The 18,458-nt window shown below is 43.8% G+C and overlaps 1 long non-coding RNA gene across 5 annotated transcripts in view; it reads right to left on the reverse strand.

The window, feature by feature from the left end:
* The window catches only part of LOC113610439 (uncharacterized), a 42,885-nt gene that overhangs the window by 13,380 nt on the left and 11,047 nt on the right, over positions 1-18,458 (reverse strand). For 3 of the 5 annotated variants that reach the window (XR_003429084.1, XR_003429087.1, XR_003429085.1), the window contains 3 exons: positions 4,997-5,219; positions 3,210-3,338; positions 2,877-3,064 (listed from right to left, as the gene is read on the reverse strand). This is a non-coding gene — a long non-coding RNA (uncharacterized LOC113610439). Of the gene's footprint in view, positions 1-2,876; positions 3,065-3,209; positions 3,339-4,914; positions 5,220-18,458 lie in introns of all 5 variants that reach the window. The other 2 variants (XR_003429089.1, XR_003429088.1) reach the window with 2 other exon arrangements.

The raw sequence follows: 18,458 nt of genomic DNA on the forward strand, positions 1-18,458 counted from the left end.
CCTCAGCCCGTCCCGTTCGTCCAGGTAAGGTGTCTGAGGAAAACGGACACTTTAACTGGGCCTAGAGGAACACAGTGTGGCCCAGAACCTGCTGACTTTACAGTCTTTACACATGCCACAAATAGTTATCAAATGTCTGCAAGTGCAAATCTGGAAGATACGATGACACCGAACTGGACAGCAGTACAAAGGAGCACTGGGGGTTAGAGGAGACGGGCGGGGGAAGTGACCGCATCCCATGGGGATGCTCCATGGGGCAAGTGTCTTCCGAGTCAACGGAAAGGGAGGGTGTGTTTACCACAGAGGCTATCTTTCAAGCAGCTCTTACTGAGAGAGATTGAGAATTAGCTAAAAGAAAACAGGCTAAGAGGAGGGTGTGTTTTAACACCAGAGTGACTTGGGCATGGGTGTAGGCTGAGAGACAGAGCAGAGTTGGCTGAAGGAGCAAGTTCCCCCTAGGGGCTGTGAGGGAGCTGGATGGGCCTGAGCAGAGGGGGCAGCGCTTCCTGTGACAGGGAGGAGGTGAGCTTAGCTGGAGATGTAGGTTAAATGGAAGGGGAGCAGGGTTTTCAGGTCCTTGTAGCTTCCCGGCTCAATTTTCTCCATGAAGTGGGGAGTCCATTCCTGAGACAGAATGAAGGAGGGTCGTGTGGGGCTTGGAGAGAGAGGTGACGCTTTGCAAGAGTCATTGAACACTGCTGATGGGCATAGAGGGCCTGGCTGCCGCTGGAAACAGAGGTTTTGTTAGGGCCCTAGACCTCAGGGGTGTGCAGTTTCTTTCAGCAAACTACAGAGCCGCTGCGTCCCATTGAGGGAGACAGACTGTAGGGTGAATAACAGGAAGTCGGAGGCAGGGTGTTAAGGTTCAGGTCATCAACTGTGTGGTCAAGCCTGGATAGGAAAGTTGGAGGACGTAAGACTGACACACTCAGACAAAGCAGGGAGACAGTGAGACTGAAGGTCCCCGTGAGCGAAAAGAGGAAGTGTAGGAGGAGTGGGACTGTGACGACTGGAGAAACGCTGTGCTGGGCTGAACAGTCTCCTCCAAAAGTCCATGCCCACCAGGAACTTCAGAATGTCACCTTATTTGGACACAGGGTCTTTGCAGACGAAATTAGTTAAGATGAAGTCATAATGTATTAGGATGGATCCTAAATTCAGTGATTGGTATTCTCATAAAAAACAGAGACACAGAAATACACACACACAGAGGAGAATGTCTTATAAAGACAGAGGCAGAGGTTGGAGAGACGTGGGTATAGGAACCAGGGAATACCAAGGATTGCCGGCAACTCCCAGAAGCTATAGGAGAGCGGCATGGAGCAGATGCTCTTCAAGGGCCTCTAGAAGGAACCCACCTGCTGACACCTTGATATTGGACTTACAGCCTCCAGAACTATGACAATAAATTTCTGTTGTTTTAAGGCACTCGGTTTGTGACATTTGTTACGGCAACCCTAGGAAATGAATACAGACAGGAGGAAGGTCATGGTTGGAGAGTTGGGGTTAATGGTGGCAGCGTCCCCTTTCCTACTTTTGTGCTTTGCCAAGACAATGAGGATGACGAGGGTTGGTAGACGTTAGAGAGAACGTGAGGTGGACTCAGTGGGACCTGGCAACTCATTAGATGATGGGATGGTGAGGGGAAGGGGACGTGGACAAAAGGGGCAAAGAGCACTCGAAGGTTTCACAGCCAGTAAATGAGTGACCACTGACCTCCCCATCCCGTGGCTGGCACTGCCATTCTCCCCGAGAAGAAGAGCACACAGTCTGAGAAGATTCAGGAGGCTGCATGTCTTCTCAGGAAAGAAGTGGAGGGGGGGGCCACGCTGCAAAGTGATGAGTGAGTTTGTGGTGAGGAGTGGAGGTGGTCAGAAGAGAAGTCTTCTGAAGTTTAGGAATGAAAGAGAGAAGGTTCAAAAGACCAAGTTTAGCACTGGTCTTTGCTGGGCTAGAAGAGGGTTTTGGTTTTTTTTTTTAATATTTATTTATTTATTTGGCTGTGCCAGATCTTTAGTTGTGGCATGTGGCATCTAGTTCCCTGACCAGGGATCAAACCAAGGCCCCCTGCATTGGGAGCTCAGAGTCTTAACCACTGGACGGCCAGGGAAGTCCCGAGGTGTGTTCTTTGGACATCATTGTGGTTTGTCTGCTAAAGGGTTATCTTGGGCTGAGAAAAATTTGTATTATCATTTTTTTTCTCTCCCACCCCATATATGTGTATTAAATATACACATATATGAACCATAAATTAAATTGAACCATATCTCTGCAACACAATCCTGGCTATTAAAACCTTCTACCTGAGTTGGCCACAGACAATGAAACAGAATTGGAAGAAAGCTCAAAAGAAAGAGCACATAGGGCTTCCCTGGTGGTGCAGCGGTTAAGAATCTGCCTGCCAGTGCAGGGGACATGGGTTCGAGGCCTGGTCCAGGAAGATCCCACACGCCTCGAAGCAACTAAGCCATGCACCACAACTACTGATCCTGCGCTCAAGAGGCCGCAAGCCACAACTACTGAGCCCACGTGCCACAACTACTGAAGCCCACGCGCCAAGAGCCCGTGCTCTGCAACAAGAGAAGCCACTGCAATGAGAAGCCCGCGCACCGCAATGAAGAGTAGCCCCCGCTCACCGCAACTAGAGAAAGCCCGCGTGCAGCAACAAAGACCCAACACGGCCATAAATTAATTAGAAAAGAAAAGAAAGAGTACATGACTGTGACCGTGTGTGTGTGTTTGTGTGTGTATGTGTGTGTGTGTGTGTGTGTGTGGTGAGGAGACGGGAAGTACTTAGAAACTAGGCGTCTCATCCCAACAATTCCCTTTGGTACACCTGTGTGGTCGATTTCTGGGATGGTGGCTTCCACCCTTACCTGTCCCCACTCTGTCCACGTGATGATCTTCCTCTGGAGGTGTGGCCACAGCACCTGCCTTCAGGAAGTCCTCGGTCTGGGTCTCCTCTGGTCAGCAGGGGCCGTGGCTCAAGGTTCCCTTGGAGGGGATTACCTCCTCCCCTGTGTAGGTAGATCACAGCCAAGGCTGCTCCCGCTTCATGTCTCTGCTGGATAAGGACCCATCCCTAATGTTGTGTTATGTCTTACTTTGACAGCAATTTGTTGTTGTTATTCTTTAGTATTTCTAAGTACAACCCCTTTGTCGACATTCGAATCGTGGTGTAGAAACAAAGAGCTGGTTAAAGCTAATACCTTGTTCTAATGGAGCCTGGAGATCAAAGCCAGAGGATCAGGGTGGGCAACTCTTCCAAGAGCCTGAAGGCCATTTTTCTTCCAGCACAATCTTGATGCTCTCCTTCTCTCTGTTTGCTCGGATGATTCCTAGATGTAATAGAATCCTCTTACTCCACTTGCAGCCTCATGCCAAGAAAGAATTCATGCTTATTTATCAAAACTTCCCAAAGAATAAATAGGATGAAAATTAAGAACAGAGGCAAATCAAAGCTTAGGTGTTTTATTATGCATACCGCCACCCAGGGAGCCCAGGTCTGCTGATTTGAAAGATAAGCAGGAAAGGGCTGGAGGGGAAGAACCAGGGAAACCGGTGAAAGGGAAGTTTCCTGTGCTCCTCTTATCCATGGCTCTGTGTTGCCCAGTGACTTCAAAACATTTGAAGGCCAGTATAACACATGAGGAGTACAGAAGAAATGCAAATCTTTCATTAATTCATTCAACGTTTTGAGCATCTACTATGCATTGGGCATTGAGTAAGGAGAGTTCTGGGAATATAAAAAAGAGTACTATACATTCTCTGTCTTGCAGTAGGATTAGGATTAAGGCCTGGACAAAGCACACGGAGGAGGGAGTTGCAGATACTGCCTGGGGAAGTTGCGAAGGCTTCAGGGAGGAGGTGATAATTCAGGTAATTCTGCAGGAAAAGTAGAAGATTGCTAAGTATTAGAACAGCATGCACTACAGTACAGAGCTGTAAAGAACACACTTTTTTTTTTTTTTTTTTTTTTTTTTTGCGGTACGAGGGCCTCTCACAGTTGTGGCCTTTCCCGTTGCGGAGCACAGGCTGCAGACGCACAGGCTCAGCGGCCATGGCTCACGGGCCTAGCCACTCTGCGGCATGCGGGATATTCCCGGACTGGAGCACGAACCCGTGTCCCCTGCATCGGCAGGCGGACTCTCAAGCACTGCGCCACTAGGGAAGCCCAAGAACACATTTTGTCCAAGGAACATTAAGAAGCTGAAGGCTGGTGTAATTTAGGCAGTGGTATGGGATGTGGCCAGAGAGGCAGGCTGGGAATATTCTATGAAGAACCTTTTCTACCCTGCAAGAAATTTGGGTTTTTATCCCATGAATGGAGCTCTGCTGGGAGTCAAGTAGGAGAGCTGCTTGGTGATAGACTGGACTAAAAGCTGGGAGACTAAGGATGAAGGGTGATAGGTGATGGCATGGAAGAAAAAGGAAAACTGGCAGAAGGGAGGGAGAGGAAAGAGTCGAGGTGAACTGCCAAGATCCCTGGCTGGGCAACTGCATGGGTGGTAATGCTATTAACAGAACTGAGGAGTACAAAGTTTGGCAGCAGGTTTGGCAGGGGAACCTCACATTTACTCCAAACCTGTTTAATGCACCTTGGAGCACTCCGCAAGAAACTCGGAGGTAGCTGACAATACAAGACCGCAGAGCTGGAGGTTGGGACTTGTAGCACAGGAGGGGACAGACCTACAGGAGGAGATCCACCCACAAGTCGAGAATCAAGATGGGCACTACTGGGGACTTTCTGGCTGTCCAGTGGTTAGGACTCACGCTTCCACTGCAGGGGGCACGGGTTGGATCCCTGGCCAGGGAACTAAGATCCCCACACGCCACGTGGCATGGCCAAAAAAAAAGAGATGGGCACAGTATAGGAGTTAAATATGACATGATGAGCTACAAACGAGAAAGAACCTAGAAGAGTTGGTGATCCAGGAGGCTGGAGCACAGTAGATGGAGAAAGCTCCAAGGAGCAGGTATATTCAGCCAGGAATACCTGACTCCCACACTCCCACACACATCTGTGATGAAAGTGAAGAAAATCCATCAGGTAGAAAGCAGCTGACATCCTTCCTTTTTCTTTCTTTGTTCGACTCTTCCCAATGCCTCTAGGCCTCATCTCTGGTTCAAATCTACCCCTGCAGCCAGAAGGGGAGTCAAGACCACAAGTCAAGGAGTGGACAGGTTAGTCCTTTCCTGGGTAGCTCAGTTGCTGCAACCTGGAAAGGAAAAGCAATTTATTTTCTTTGTTCTAAGGTTTATCTTTTTCACCATTATACAATAAAAGATATAATAAAAGAAAATTTGGAAATAATGAAAAAAAAGGAGAAAATACCTATAGTTTCAGAAATCACCATTAACCTTGTGGTACATCTCCTTCCAGTCCTTTTCTATATACCTAAGAGTTTTGCTTATTGTTAGTAAATGATGAGGTTGTTAAGTTTTGTTTAGGTTAGCATACATATAATGGTTCATTTAAAATGATATTATAAACTACGTTATTACATGTGTTTCATAAATACCACTTTTAGTGGCTGCATAAATTGCTTTGATTGGAAATAATCATTTATTTGAATCAGTTATAACATGTACATGGTAAAAAATTCAAAATGCAAAAAAGGTATACATAAAAAATATCTCTCCCATCCCTATTTCCCAGCCACTCACTTCTCCTTAAACATAGTACTAGTTCCAGTCTGTTGTGTGTTCTTCCAGAGATATTCTACATATATGCAAATAAGCATGTACAAATAAATAATCTTCCTTCTTCTCCCCCTAATGATAGTGTATTACACACACTCTCTGAACTTTGTTTTTTTCACTTATCAGTGTATCTTGGAGTCTGTTCCAGATTACCAAATTAAAGCTGCCCTGTTCTTTTTATTGGAAAAGCAATTTCTTAGCAGGCAACAAATGGTGGCTCTCCCAGGAGCAGCGGGACCCTCCCTTGAGCCAAGGTGACAGGCAGCAAGTGGCCCGCCAGACAGGTCTGCCCCTGTGAGCCAGGAATGTCAAGTCTGATATCTCCATCTCCTGCCCACAGGGTGGGGGCACTCAGAAGCCCAGGAGGCAGCAATGTGTCTTGTTGATAAATGGAGGCAGCAAGTACAGAGAAAACCAGACTGGAAGACTGAAATTTGCTCCAGATATGAGGTTGTTTTCTGTCTCATGTTCACTGGCTTGCGCAAGTCTACATGCTCTAGGAAACTTCCCCAGACCTCTCCAGCCTTCCGTCTCTCCAACGCCTCAAAGATGGGCTGCTCCAGGGATGGTGTGACAACCTTGCCACAAACAGCCCTCCATCTCCTAGCCATGGCCCTTTTCTCTCAGTTTTCTTGATGTTTCCCAGTTAGAGGAAAGCCTTCTGCCCTAGCTCTATCCTGCTAGTATTTTAGGTTGTCTTACATTACTAAATCAACTAGTCCATGAACTGAATATTCAGAAAGACACCAAAAATCTGAGGTTTGATATTATCATAATAATATTAAAAGTCCTAAAAAGAGGGAGATTATTGAAGAGAGATGTGGACAGTGTCCTAAAATATTTGTTGGAAACAAGATTTTCATGTTTTCCTGAACTTCTAAGACCTCCCCCTGGAGACTGGTTCAAGATGGCGGAGTAGAAGGACATGCGCTCACTCCCTCTTGTGAGAGCACCGGAATCACAACTAACTGCTGAACAGGAAGACAATGGAACTCACCAAAAAAGATACCGCACATCCAAAGACAAAGGAGAAGCTGCAATGAGATTATAGGAGGGGCGCAACAGCAGATTACACTTTCTTCTCAAGTGCACACGGAACATTCTCCAGGACAGATCACATCTTGGGTCACAAATCAAACCTCGGTAAATATAAGAAAACTGAAATCATATCAAGCATCTTTCTGGACCACAACGCTATGAGATTAGAAATAAATTACAGGGAAAAAAACGTAAAAAACACAAACACATGGAGGCTAAACAATACATTACTAAATAACCAAGAGATCACTGGAAGAAGTCAAAAATTACCTAGAAACAAATGACAATGAAAACACAATGACCCAAAACCTATGGGATGCAGCAAAAGCAGTTCTAAGAGGGAAGTTTATAGCAATACAAGCCTACTTCAAGAAACAACAAACATATCAAATAAACAACCTAACTTTACACCTAAAGCAATTAGAGAAAGAAGAACAAACAAAACCCAAAGTTAGTAGAAGGAAAGAAATCATAAAGATCAGAGGAGAAATAAATGAAATGGAAACAAAGAAAACAATAGCAAAGGTCAATAAAACTAAAAGCTGATTCTTTGAGAAGATAAACAAAATTGATAAACCTTTATCCAGACTCATCAAGAAAAAGAGGGAGAGGACTCAAATTAATAAAATTAGATATGAAAAAGGAGAAGTTACAAGAGACACTGCAGAAATACAAAGCAATATAAGAGACTACTACAAGCACCTCTATGCCAATAAAATGGACAACTTGGAATCAATGCACAAATTCTTAGAAAGGTTGAACCTTCCAAAACTGAACCAGGAAGAAATAGAAAATATGAACAGATGAATCACAAGTAGGAACTTGAAACTGTGATTAAAAATCTTCCAACAAACAAAAGTCCAGGACCAGATGGCTTCACAGGTGAATTCTATCAAACATTTAGAGAAGAGCTAACACCCATCCTTCTCAAACTCTTCCAAAATATAGCAGAGGGAGGAACACTCCCAAACTCATTCTATGAGGCCACCATCACCCTGATACCAAAACCAGACAAAGATACTACAAGAAAGGAAAATTACAGACCAATATCACTGATGAATATAGATGCAAAAATTCTCAACATAATACTAGCAAACAGAATCCAATAACACACTAAAAGGGTCATACACCATGATAAAGTGGGATTTACCCCAGGGATGCAAGGATTCTTCAATATATGCAAATCAATCAATATGATACACCATATTAATAAACTGAAGAATAAAAACCATATGATCATTTCAGTAGATGCAGAAAAAGCTTTTGACAAAATTCAACACCGACTGATGATAAAAACTCTCCAGAAAGTGGGCATAGAGGGAAACTACCTCAACATAATAAAGACCATATACAACAAAACCACAGCAAACATCATTCTCAACAGTGAAAAACTGAAAGCATTTCCTCTAAGATCAGGAACAAGACAAGGAGGTCCACTCTCACCACTATTATTCAACATAGTTTTGGAAGTCCTAGCCATGGCAATCAGAGAAGGAAAAGAAATAAAAGGAATACAAATTGGAAAAGAAGAAGTAAAACTGTCACTGTTTGCAGATGACATGATATTATACATAGAGAATCCTAAAGATGCCACCAGAAAACTACTAGAGCTAATCAGTGAATTTGGTAAAGTTGTACAAAATGCACAGAAATCTCTTGCATTCCTATATACTAACAATGAAAGATCAGAAAGAGAAATTAAGAAAACAATCCTATTTACCACTGCAACAAAAAGAATAAAATACCTGAGAATAAACCTACCAAAGGAGGTAAAAGACCTGTGCTCAGAAAACTATAAGACACTGATGAAAGAAATCAAATATGACACAAACAGATGGAGAGTTATACCTTGTTCTTAGATTGGAAGAATCAATATTGTGAAAATGACTATACTACCCAAAGCAATCTACAGATTCAATGCAATCCTTATCAAATTACCAGTGGCATTTTTTACAGAACTAGAACAAAAAAATCTTTAAATTTATATGGAGACACAAAAGACCCCGAATAGCCAAAGCAATCTTGAGGGAAAAAAACGGAGCTGGAGGAATCGGACTCCCTGACTTCAGACTATGTACAAAGCTACAGTAATCAAGATAATATGCTACTCGCACAAAAACAGAAATATAGATCAATGGAACAGGATAGAAAGCCCAGAGATAAACCCACGCACATATGGTCACCTTATCTTTGATAAAGGAGGCAAGAATATACAATGAAGAAAAGACAGTCTCTTCAATAAGTGGTTCTGGGAACACTGGACAGCTACATGTAAAAGAATGAAACTAGAACACTCCCTAACATAATACATAAAAATAAATTCAAAATGGATTGGAGACCTAAATGTAAAAACGGACACTATAAAACTCTTAGAGTAAAACATAGGCAGAACACTCTATGACATAAATAACAGCAAGATCCTTTTGACCCACCTCCTAGAGAAATGGAAATAAAAACAAAAATAAACAAATGGGACCTAATGAAACTTAAAGGCTTTTGCACAGCAAAGGAAACCATAAACAAGATGAAAAGACAACGCTCAGAATGGGAGAAAATATTTGCAAACGAAGCAACTGACAAAGGATTAATCTCCAAAATTTACAAGCACCTCATGCAGCTCAATATCAAAAAAACAAACAACCCAGGAGAAAAGGGAACACTCCTGCACTGCTGGTGGGAATGTCAATTGGTACAGCCACTATGGAGAACAGTATGGAGGTTCCTTAAAAAACTACAAATAGAACTACCATACGACCCAGCAATCCCACTACTGGGCATATACCCTGAGAAAACCATAATTCAAAAAGAGTCATGTACTGAAATGTTCATTGCAGCTCTATTTACAATAGCCCAGAGATGGAAACAATCTAAGTGCCCATCATCGGATGAATGGATAAAGAAGATGTGGCACATATATACAATGGAATATTACTCAGCCATAAAAAGAAACGAAATTGAGCTATTTGTAATGAGGTGGATAGACCTAGAGTCTGTCATACAGAGTGAAATAAGTCAGAAAGAGAAAGACAAATACCGTATGCTAACACGTATATACGGAATTTAAGAAAAAAAAAATGTCATGAAGAACCTAGGGGTAAGACAGGAATAAAGACACAGACCTACTGGAGAACGGACTTGAGGATATGGGGCGGGGGAAGGGTGAGCTGTGACAAAGCAAGAGAGAGGCATGGACATATATACACTACCAAACGTAAGGTAGATAGCTAGTGGGAAGCAGCCGCATAGCACAGGGATATCAGCTCGGTGCTTTGTGACCGCCTGGAGGGGTGGGATAGGGAGGGTGGGAGGGAGGGAGACGCAAGAGGGAAGAGATATGGGAACATATGTATATGTATGACTGATTCAGTTTGTTATAAAGCAGAAACTAACACACCATTGTAAAGCAATTATACCCCAATAAAGATGTTACAAAAACAAAAACAACAAAACAAAAACAAACAACCCAGTCAAAAAATGGGCAGAAGACCTAAATAGACATTTCTCCAAAGAACATATACAGATTGGCAACAAACACATGAAAGGATGCTCAACATCACTAATCATTAGAGAAATGCAAATCAAAACTACAATGAGGTATCACCTCACACCAGTTAGAATGGGCATCATCAGAAAATCTACAAACAACAAATGCTGGAGAGGGTGTGGAGAAAAGGGAACCCTCTTGCACTGTTGGTGGGAATGTAAATTGATACAGCCACTATGGAGAACAGTATGGAGGTTCCTCAAAAAACTAAAAATAGAATTACCATATGATCCAGCAATCCCACTACTGGGCATATACCCAGAGAAAACCATAATTCAAAAAGACACATGCTCCCCAATGTTCATTGCAGCACTATTTACAATAGCCAGGTCACGGAAGCAACCTAAATGCCCATCGACAGACGAATGAATAAAGAAGTTGTGGCACATATATACAATGGAATATTTTCAGCCATAAAAAGGAACGAAATTGAGTCATTTGTTGAGACGTGGATGGATCTAGAGACTGTCATACAGAGTGAAGTAAGTCAGAAAGAGAAAAACAAATATCGTATATTAACGCATGTATGTGGAACCTAGAAAAATGGTACCGATGAACTGGCTTGCAGGGCAGAAGTTGAGACACAGATGTAGAGAACAAACGTATGGACACCAAGTGGGGGAAAGTCGTGGGGGTTGGGGATGGCGGTGTGCTGAATTGGGCGATTGGGATTGACATGTATACACTGATGTGTATAAAATAGATGACTAATAAGAAGCTGCTGTATAAAAAAATAAATTAAATTAAATTAAAAAAAAAAAAAGGGCTTCCCTGGTGGCGCAGTGGTTGAGAGTCTGCCTGCCGATTCAGGGGACATGGGTTTGTGCCCCGGTCCGGGAGTATACCACATGCTGCGGAGCAGCTGGGCCCATTAGCCACGGCCGCCGAGCCTGCGCGTCCAGAGCCTGTGCTCCGCAACGGGAGAGGCCACAACAGTGAGAGGCCCGCGTACCGCAAAAAAAAAAAAAACTACAATGAGGTATCACCTCATACCGGTCAGAATGGTCATCATCAAAAAATCTACAAACAATAAATGCTGGAGAGGGTGTGGAGAAAAGGGAACCCTCTTGCACTGTTGGTGGGAATGTAAATTGATACAGCCACTATGGAGAACAGTATGGAGGTTCCTTAAAAAACTAAAAATAGAATTACCATATGATCCAGCAATCCCACTACTGGGCATATACCCAGAGAAAACCACAATTCAAAAAGACACATGCACCCCAATGTTCATTGCAACACTATTTACAATAGCCAGGTCATGGAACCAACCAAAATGCCCATCGACAGACAAATGGATAAAGAAGATGTGGCACATATATACAATGGAATATTACTTGGCCATAAAAAGGAAAAAAACTGGGTCATTTGTAGAGACATGGATGGACCTAGAGACTGTCATACAGAGTGAAGTAAGTCAGAAAGAGAAAAACAAATATCGTATATTAACGCATAATGTGGAATCTAGAAAAATGGAACAGATGAACCAGTTTGCAAAGCAGAAATAGAGACACAGATGTAGAGAACAAACATATGGACACCAAGGGGGTAAAAGTGGGGGACAGGGGGATGGTGGTGGTGGTGATATGAATTGGGAGATTGGGATTGACATATATACACTAATATGCATAAAATAGATAACTAATAAGAACCTGCTGTATAAAAAATAAATTAAATTAAATTAAAAAAAAAAAAGACCACCCCTTACCCAACCCCAGACAAATGGGAAGGGTGGATTTCTCATGTTCATAGTGCTGAGGGGACCCAAAGCGTCACACTCTGCAGCTCTTGATCTCAAGGAGTGTGCAATCCACTATGTGCCTGGCACAGTGCCAGGCACTACGGATAGATACAATGCGGTGGGGAGGGGCTCATGGTCCAGATGGTAAAACAAACATCAGTTCGAGAGATATCACTAGGTAGTGAAGAATGGAGGCCATAAGAATGATAGAGATTGAGTTTTCAAACCATGGTCATTGGTGGATCATGAAAGCAAACTTAGTGAGTGGTAGATGTGATCAGGATCTTTTTGTAAACAGTAGAATAGAATGAAAAATAATGAAGCTTGTGGCACATACTTCAAATACTGCTGAGTGAAGCTTTTCTTTTTCAGTTATATATCAAGTTGCATGTGTTTTGGTCATGATATAAAATATATTTATTACTGTGGATTACAGACATAAAGTTGAAAACAACTGATTTCATGGGAAAGAGTGATCAATGTACTAGTGAGCAGCCAGGGAAAAACACCTCAAAAATACAGGACCCAGGGCTTCCCTGGTGGCACAGTGGTTGAGAGTCCGCCTGCCGATGCAGGGGACGCGGGTTCGTGCCCTGGTCCGGGAGGATCCCACATGCCGCGGAGCGGCTGGGCCCGGCCCATGAGCCATGGCCGCTGAGCCTGCGCGTCGGTAGCCTGTGCTCCGCAACGGGAGAGGCCACAACGGTGAGAGGCCCGCGTACCACAAAAAAAAAAAAAAAAAATACAGGACCCAGCACAGAGGTAGGTGCTCCAAAAATGTTTATTGAGGCTGTGCATGCTATAGGACTTTATAAATTTATTTATTGGTTTTTTTATTTTTGGCTGTGTTGGGTCTTTGTTTCAGTGCGCAGGCTTCTCGTTGCGGTGCGCGGGCTTCTCACTGCAGTGGCTTCTCTTGTTGCGGAGCAAGGCTCTAGGCACGTGGGCTCAGTAGTTGTGGCTTGCAGGCTCTAGAAGCACAGGCTCAGTAGTTGTGGCACGTGGGCTCAGTAGTTGTGGCTTGCGGGCTCTAGAGCGCAGGCTCAGTAGTTGTGGCGCACGGGCTTAGTTGCTCCGTGGCATGTGGGATCTTCCCAGACCAGGGCTCGAACCCATGTCCCCTGCATTGGCAGGCAGATTCTTAACCACTGCACCACCAGGGAAGCCCCTATAGGACTTTAAGAGAAGGCAAATAAACCAAACTCAAAGGCCCTAACGAGGGAGGGGAAATTCTTGGGATCAAATGTGCCGGCTGCTCAGGCAGTGCATCTTGAATCTGGGATCCGTCCACTTTGCGCCAAGGCCATTGCTGCCATTCTACTGCAGGTCCTTGTCATCTCTGGTCTGGACTCTAGCAAAGGTCTCTAAACTGGTATTCCTTCTTCTCCTCTAGCTCTCTGTACCAGGAAGTAGTGTGTTCAGCTGTAACAGGAATCCCTACCTCAGTGGTTTAAATAAGTAGGGATTTATTATTCACATGTAACAAAAAGTCTGGATGTAGACTGACCAGAGCTTATGTAGCAGCTCAGGGGTGTGATCTGAAAACCAAGCTGTTTCTACCTGCCTGCTCTATATCTTTAGCATGAAACCTTCATCCTCGTGGTTGCAAGATGACTGCTGTACCTCCAGGCATTGTATCCTTTTCCCAGATAGGAAGAAGAAAGAGTGTAGGATAAAGGAACATACCTTTTTTCAGTAAAGCAACAGCCTCCCCTGAGACTACTGAAGCCCACTCAGTAGACTTCCAAATTATATCTCTTCAGCCACTTATACTGTCACATGGCCTCCCAAGAGGTTCCCTGTGCCAAGGGAACCAATCAATTTTGCATTTTTGACTGAACACATTGAAGCCTTGAACAAAAAACAGGGTTTTGTTAATTTAAAAAAATGATGTCTGGAAGCATTGGCTACATCCCCTTTAACATAGCCCTTGCTTCTAATCTTTCGATGGTTTTCCATTGCTCTTAAGAGCAAATCTGAAATCCTTAATGTTGCCATTATGGACTGCATTGTGTTCCCCCGCCCTCCCAGTTCATATGTTCATATGACTAAAAGATAAACTAAGGTATATTAAAAATTTTAAGAGTTTATTTGAGCAAAAATCAATTAGAACTGGGCAGCAGCCAATGTGGCAGATAGAAAGGAGCTCCAAGGAGCTGTACAAAATGAAAGACTTTTATAGCCAGAAGGGAACAGGATCAAGGAAATTATACTAGGCAAAAAAGCGGGTTAGTTATTGTAAGGTCCCTTTCCTTTAGGGGATGACACGGGTCTCTTGGCAGATTATCTAACTAGTGCTGATCAGGCAATTCCTGATTGACTGGTTTAAGATTCCATTTCCAGGACAGCCAAAACTGTAATTAAGTCTCAGTTTGATGACATGGGGCTTAGTATAAGCAACTCCACTTTGGGCCTGTTGTTTGTTTTTTTAACATCCCACTACTTCAGAATGTAACTGTATTTGGAGATAGGGCCTTTAAAGAGGTAATTAAGTTAAAATGCCTTTAGGGTGGGCCATAATCAAATCTGACTAGTGTCCTTATAAGAAGAGATTAGAACATACAGAGACACCAGGGATGCATGGGCACAGAGGAAAAGCCATGTGAGGACACAGAGAAGGCAGCCACCTGCAAACCAAGGAGAGATGCCTCAGGAGAAAGCACACTGCCAACACCTTGATCTTAGTCTTCCAGCCTCCATTTCTCCACTGTGAGAAATAAATTTCTGTTGTTGAAGCCACCTAGTCTGTGCTATTTTGTTATGGTAGCCTGTGATATTGTGATTTATAATAAGAACTATATATTTGGTTTTCCTCCACTAGCTAGCACAGACCTCCTAAAACCCTTGGAATTTTCAAAGTGATGAGAGCAATAAAGGTGTCTTTTGTTATGTTAATAAGGTGACTTTTGGAAAGCTCCTAGGTAACTTAAGGATCTGGGCTGGTTGCCAGGTGAACCAACCAAGGGATTAGAGGATTGGAAATTTCAGTCCTCCAAAGAGGGGAGAGGGGCTGAAGATTGAGTTCAATCACCAGAGGCCAATAATTTAATCAATCTTGCCTATGTAATGAAGCCTCCGTTAAAACCCAAAAGGACCGAGTTCAGAGAGCTTCTGGGCTGGTGAACACATGGAAATGCAGGGAGAGTGTTGCTCCCAGAGAGCATGGAAGCTCCTCCCCACTTCCCACATACCTTGCCCTAAGCATCTCTTCCATCTGGCTGTTCTTGAGTTATATCCTTTTATAATAAAGCAGCAATCTAGTAAGTAAAATGTTTCTCAGTGCTCTGTGAATTGTTCTAGAAAATTAATTGAACCCGGGGGTGGGGGGTGCATCTTGTAAGACTAAGCCCTTAACCTGTGGGATCTAAGCCTATCTCCAGGTAGACAGTGTCAGAATTGAGTTGCTTGCTTCATGGTATAGAAAAAAACGAAACAAACCCCACATATCCTAGGCCCTAGTAAACTAATACAGTTGCTTAAAAGAGCTGAGCATGATCTGGGTGCCCACTAACCTTGGGCTCCCTCCAGTGCCATTCTCCCTTGCTTACTACTTTCAAGACAAGCTGGCCTTCTTTAGTTACTAGAACAGGTGAGTCCTGTTCCAGGCTCTGGACCTTTGCATGCGCTGTTCCTTCTCCCTAGAGCTCTGTTCCCCTGCTATTTTTTTTTTTTTTATAACTTATCTTTGGCTGCGTTGGGTCTTTGTTGCTGTACGTGGACTTTCTCTAGTTGCGGTGAGCAGGGGCTACTCTTTTTTTGTGTGTGGTACGCGGGCCCCTCTCACTGTTGTGGCCTCTCCCGTTGCAGAGCACACGCTCCGTTCGCGCAGGCTCAGCAGCCATGGCTCACGGGCCCAGCCGCTCCGCGGCATGTGGGATCTTCCCAGACCGGGGAACGAACCCGTGTCCCCTGCATCAGCAGGCGGACTCTCAACCACTGCGCCACCAGGGAAGCCCAGGGGCTACTCTTCATTGCAGTGTGCGGGCTTCTCATTGCGGTGGCTTCTCTTGTTGCGGAGCATGGGCTCTAGTCATGTGGGGTTCAGTAGTTGTGGCTTGCGGGCTCAGTAGTTGTGGCTCATAGGCTCTAGAGTGCAGGCTCAGTAGGTGTGGCTCATGGGCTTAGTTGCTCCGTGGCATGTGGGATCTTCCCGAACCAGGGATAGAACTCGTGTCCCCTGCATTGGAAGGTGGATTCTTAACCTCTGCGCCACCAGGGAAGCCCTGTTCCCCTGCTCTTTACATGACCAACCTCTTGTCCCACAGGTCTCATAAATCTTATGAAAGGTTATTATGATTTATAATAATTTTGTTTGTTTACTTTTGTCATGTTCTTTGTCTGTCTTTTCCAGTAGAGGACCTCAAGCTTCATCAGGGCAGGAAGATGTCTAGTTCCTACTTGTGTCCCTATGGCCTAGCACATCCTATACCTTCCATAAATAATTTCTGAAAGAGTGAATAGGATGTATGTTATCTGATATTTTCTGTTGGTTAAATTTATTTTTAACTATGTGTGGAATGAGAGGAGGAAGAGCAAGTCTGGACATTTTGGATGGAGGATGGGTAGCAGTTGGATACAATCACCACCCACAAATATGCTCCTGGGGTTTTGGGGGAGAGTGGCACTCTCCTGCTTCATTTAAGCCATTTAACACCTTTTACTGACCTCATTGGCATGGAGTGAAGATGATCTTCCAAGCCGTTTGCTTGTTAGTGGTTCTAGTAACAACTTGGTGAAGGAAGAGGTTAGAAGTAATCGTGTGACCTAAAGTTGGTCAGAATCTCATCAGCTGCAGTGCATCCTTTTCCAACTCTAAGCCAAACTCAACCTAGTTCATTAAATGAAGACATCCAAATGTATTCAAATCCTTATGTGTTCCCTTTGTAACAATCCAGCAACAAAAAACAAAACCCAAGCTATTTTTATAAGTTTTGTAGAGGGGACGATTATTCCAATCATCACATATCACAAAGGCTGAACGTTCCACAAAGGACTATCAAATGGAAATTGGAATCTACTCCAAGTCTCTAACACTGAGCCAGAAGTAAAAAGAGTCTGTTATAGGGACCTCCCTGGTGCCGCAGTGGTTAAGAATCCACCTGCCAATGCAGGGGACATGGGTTCGATCCCTGGCCCGGGAAGATCCCACATGCCGTGGAGCAACTAAGCCTGTGGGCCGCAACTACTGAGCCCATGTGCCTAGAGCCCATGCTCCGCAACAAGAGAAGCCACCACAGGGAGAAGCCTGCACACTGCAACGAACAGCAGCCCCCGCTTACTGCAACTAGAGAGAGTCCGCGCACAGCAACAAAGACCCAACACAGCCAAAAAAAAGAAAAAGAGTATGTTAGAGTCTCTACGTCTAAGGTGAAATCTTAAGATTCAGAGCAGTGATTGCCCTGCCTCAGCCAGCCATAAATATCTCCTGGTCTGAAAAATTCATGCCTGCCAGATTGTTGGAACAATGCAATATTATTTCAAAACATCCATGATTATGCAAATACAGAGAGAATAATTAAAAATAAGGATATAATAAGAGTTACTGGAGTTCCATTAATAAAATCTACCTCAAGGGACTTCCCTGGGGGTCGAGTGGTTAAGACTCTGTACTCCCAATGCAGGAGGCACAGGTTTGATCGCTGGTCAGGGAGCTAAGATCCTACATGCCATGAGGCCGAAAACTAAAATAAAACAATTTTTTTTTAATTAAAAAAATTTTTTTAATAAATAAATAAATAAAATCTACCCCAAAAGGTATTCTGTCCCAAAGGTTTCTGGGCCACTGAACATGTTGAAAGGGAGCAAAAATATTATGTTTGCATGTTTTTTGCTAAATGAATAAAATGTGGAGAGTTGGCTAATCCTCTCAATAATTAGATCAGGGCTTTTCCTCTAAAAGAAATCCAAATATTAGCTTTCCCTTTTTCTCATTTTGTAACCATAGGTGTGCCTTATTTTAAAAGACATTGTGTTCCTGGAAGGATGTATGCAAACAATACTTTTAGAAATGAAATCATATAATATCTAAAGATGCCAACTATTTTAGGGCTCCTTATCCTGAATTTTTAAAAAAATTAATAAATGTGTTTGCAGTGAAAATATTCACTTTCTAATTCTTCCATCTTTGTAAAAGTAGATTTTAGAGGCTCACATTTATCTTGTAGAGTATAAGAAGAATTATAGGGCTTCCCTGGTGGCGCAGTGGTTAAGAATCCACCTGCCAGGCTTCCCTGGTGGCACAGTGGTTGAGAGTCCGCCTGCCAATGCAGGGGACACGGGTTCGTGCCCCGGTCCGGGAAGATCCCACATGCCGCGGAGCGGCTGGGTCCGTGAGCCATGGCCGCTGAGCCTGCGCGTCCGGAGCCTGTGCTCCGCAACGGGAGAGGCCACAGCAGTGAGAGGCCCGCATACCACAAAAAAAAAAAAAAAAAA

Source organism: Aethalodelphis obliquidens, unplaced genomic scaffold (genome assembly GCF_003676395.1).
Source record: "Aethalodelphis obliquidens isolate GAN/ISIS:26980383/991018 unplaced genomic scaffold, ASM367639v1 scaffold3, whole genome shotgun sequence".
NCBI lineage: Eukaryota > Metazoa > Chordata > Mammalia > Artiodactyla > Delphinidae > Aethalodelphis > Aethalodelphis obliquidens.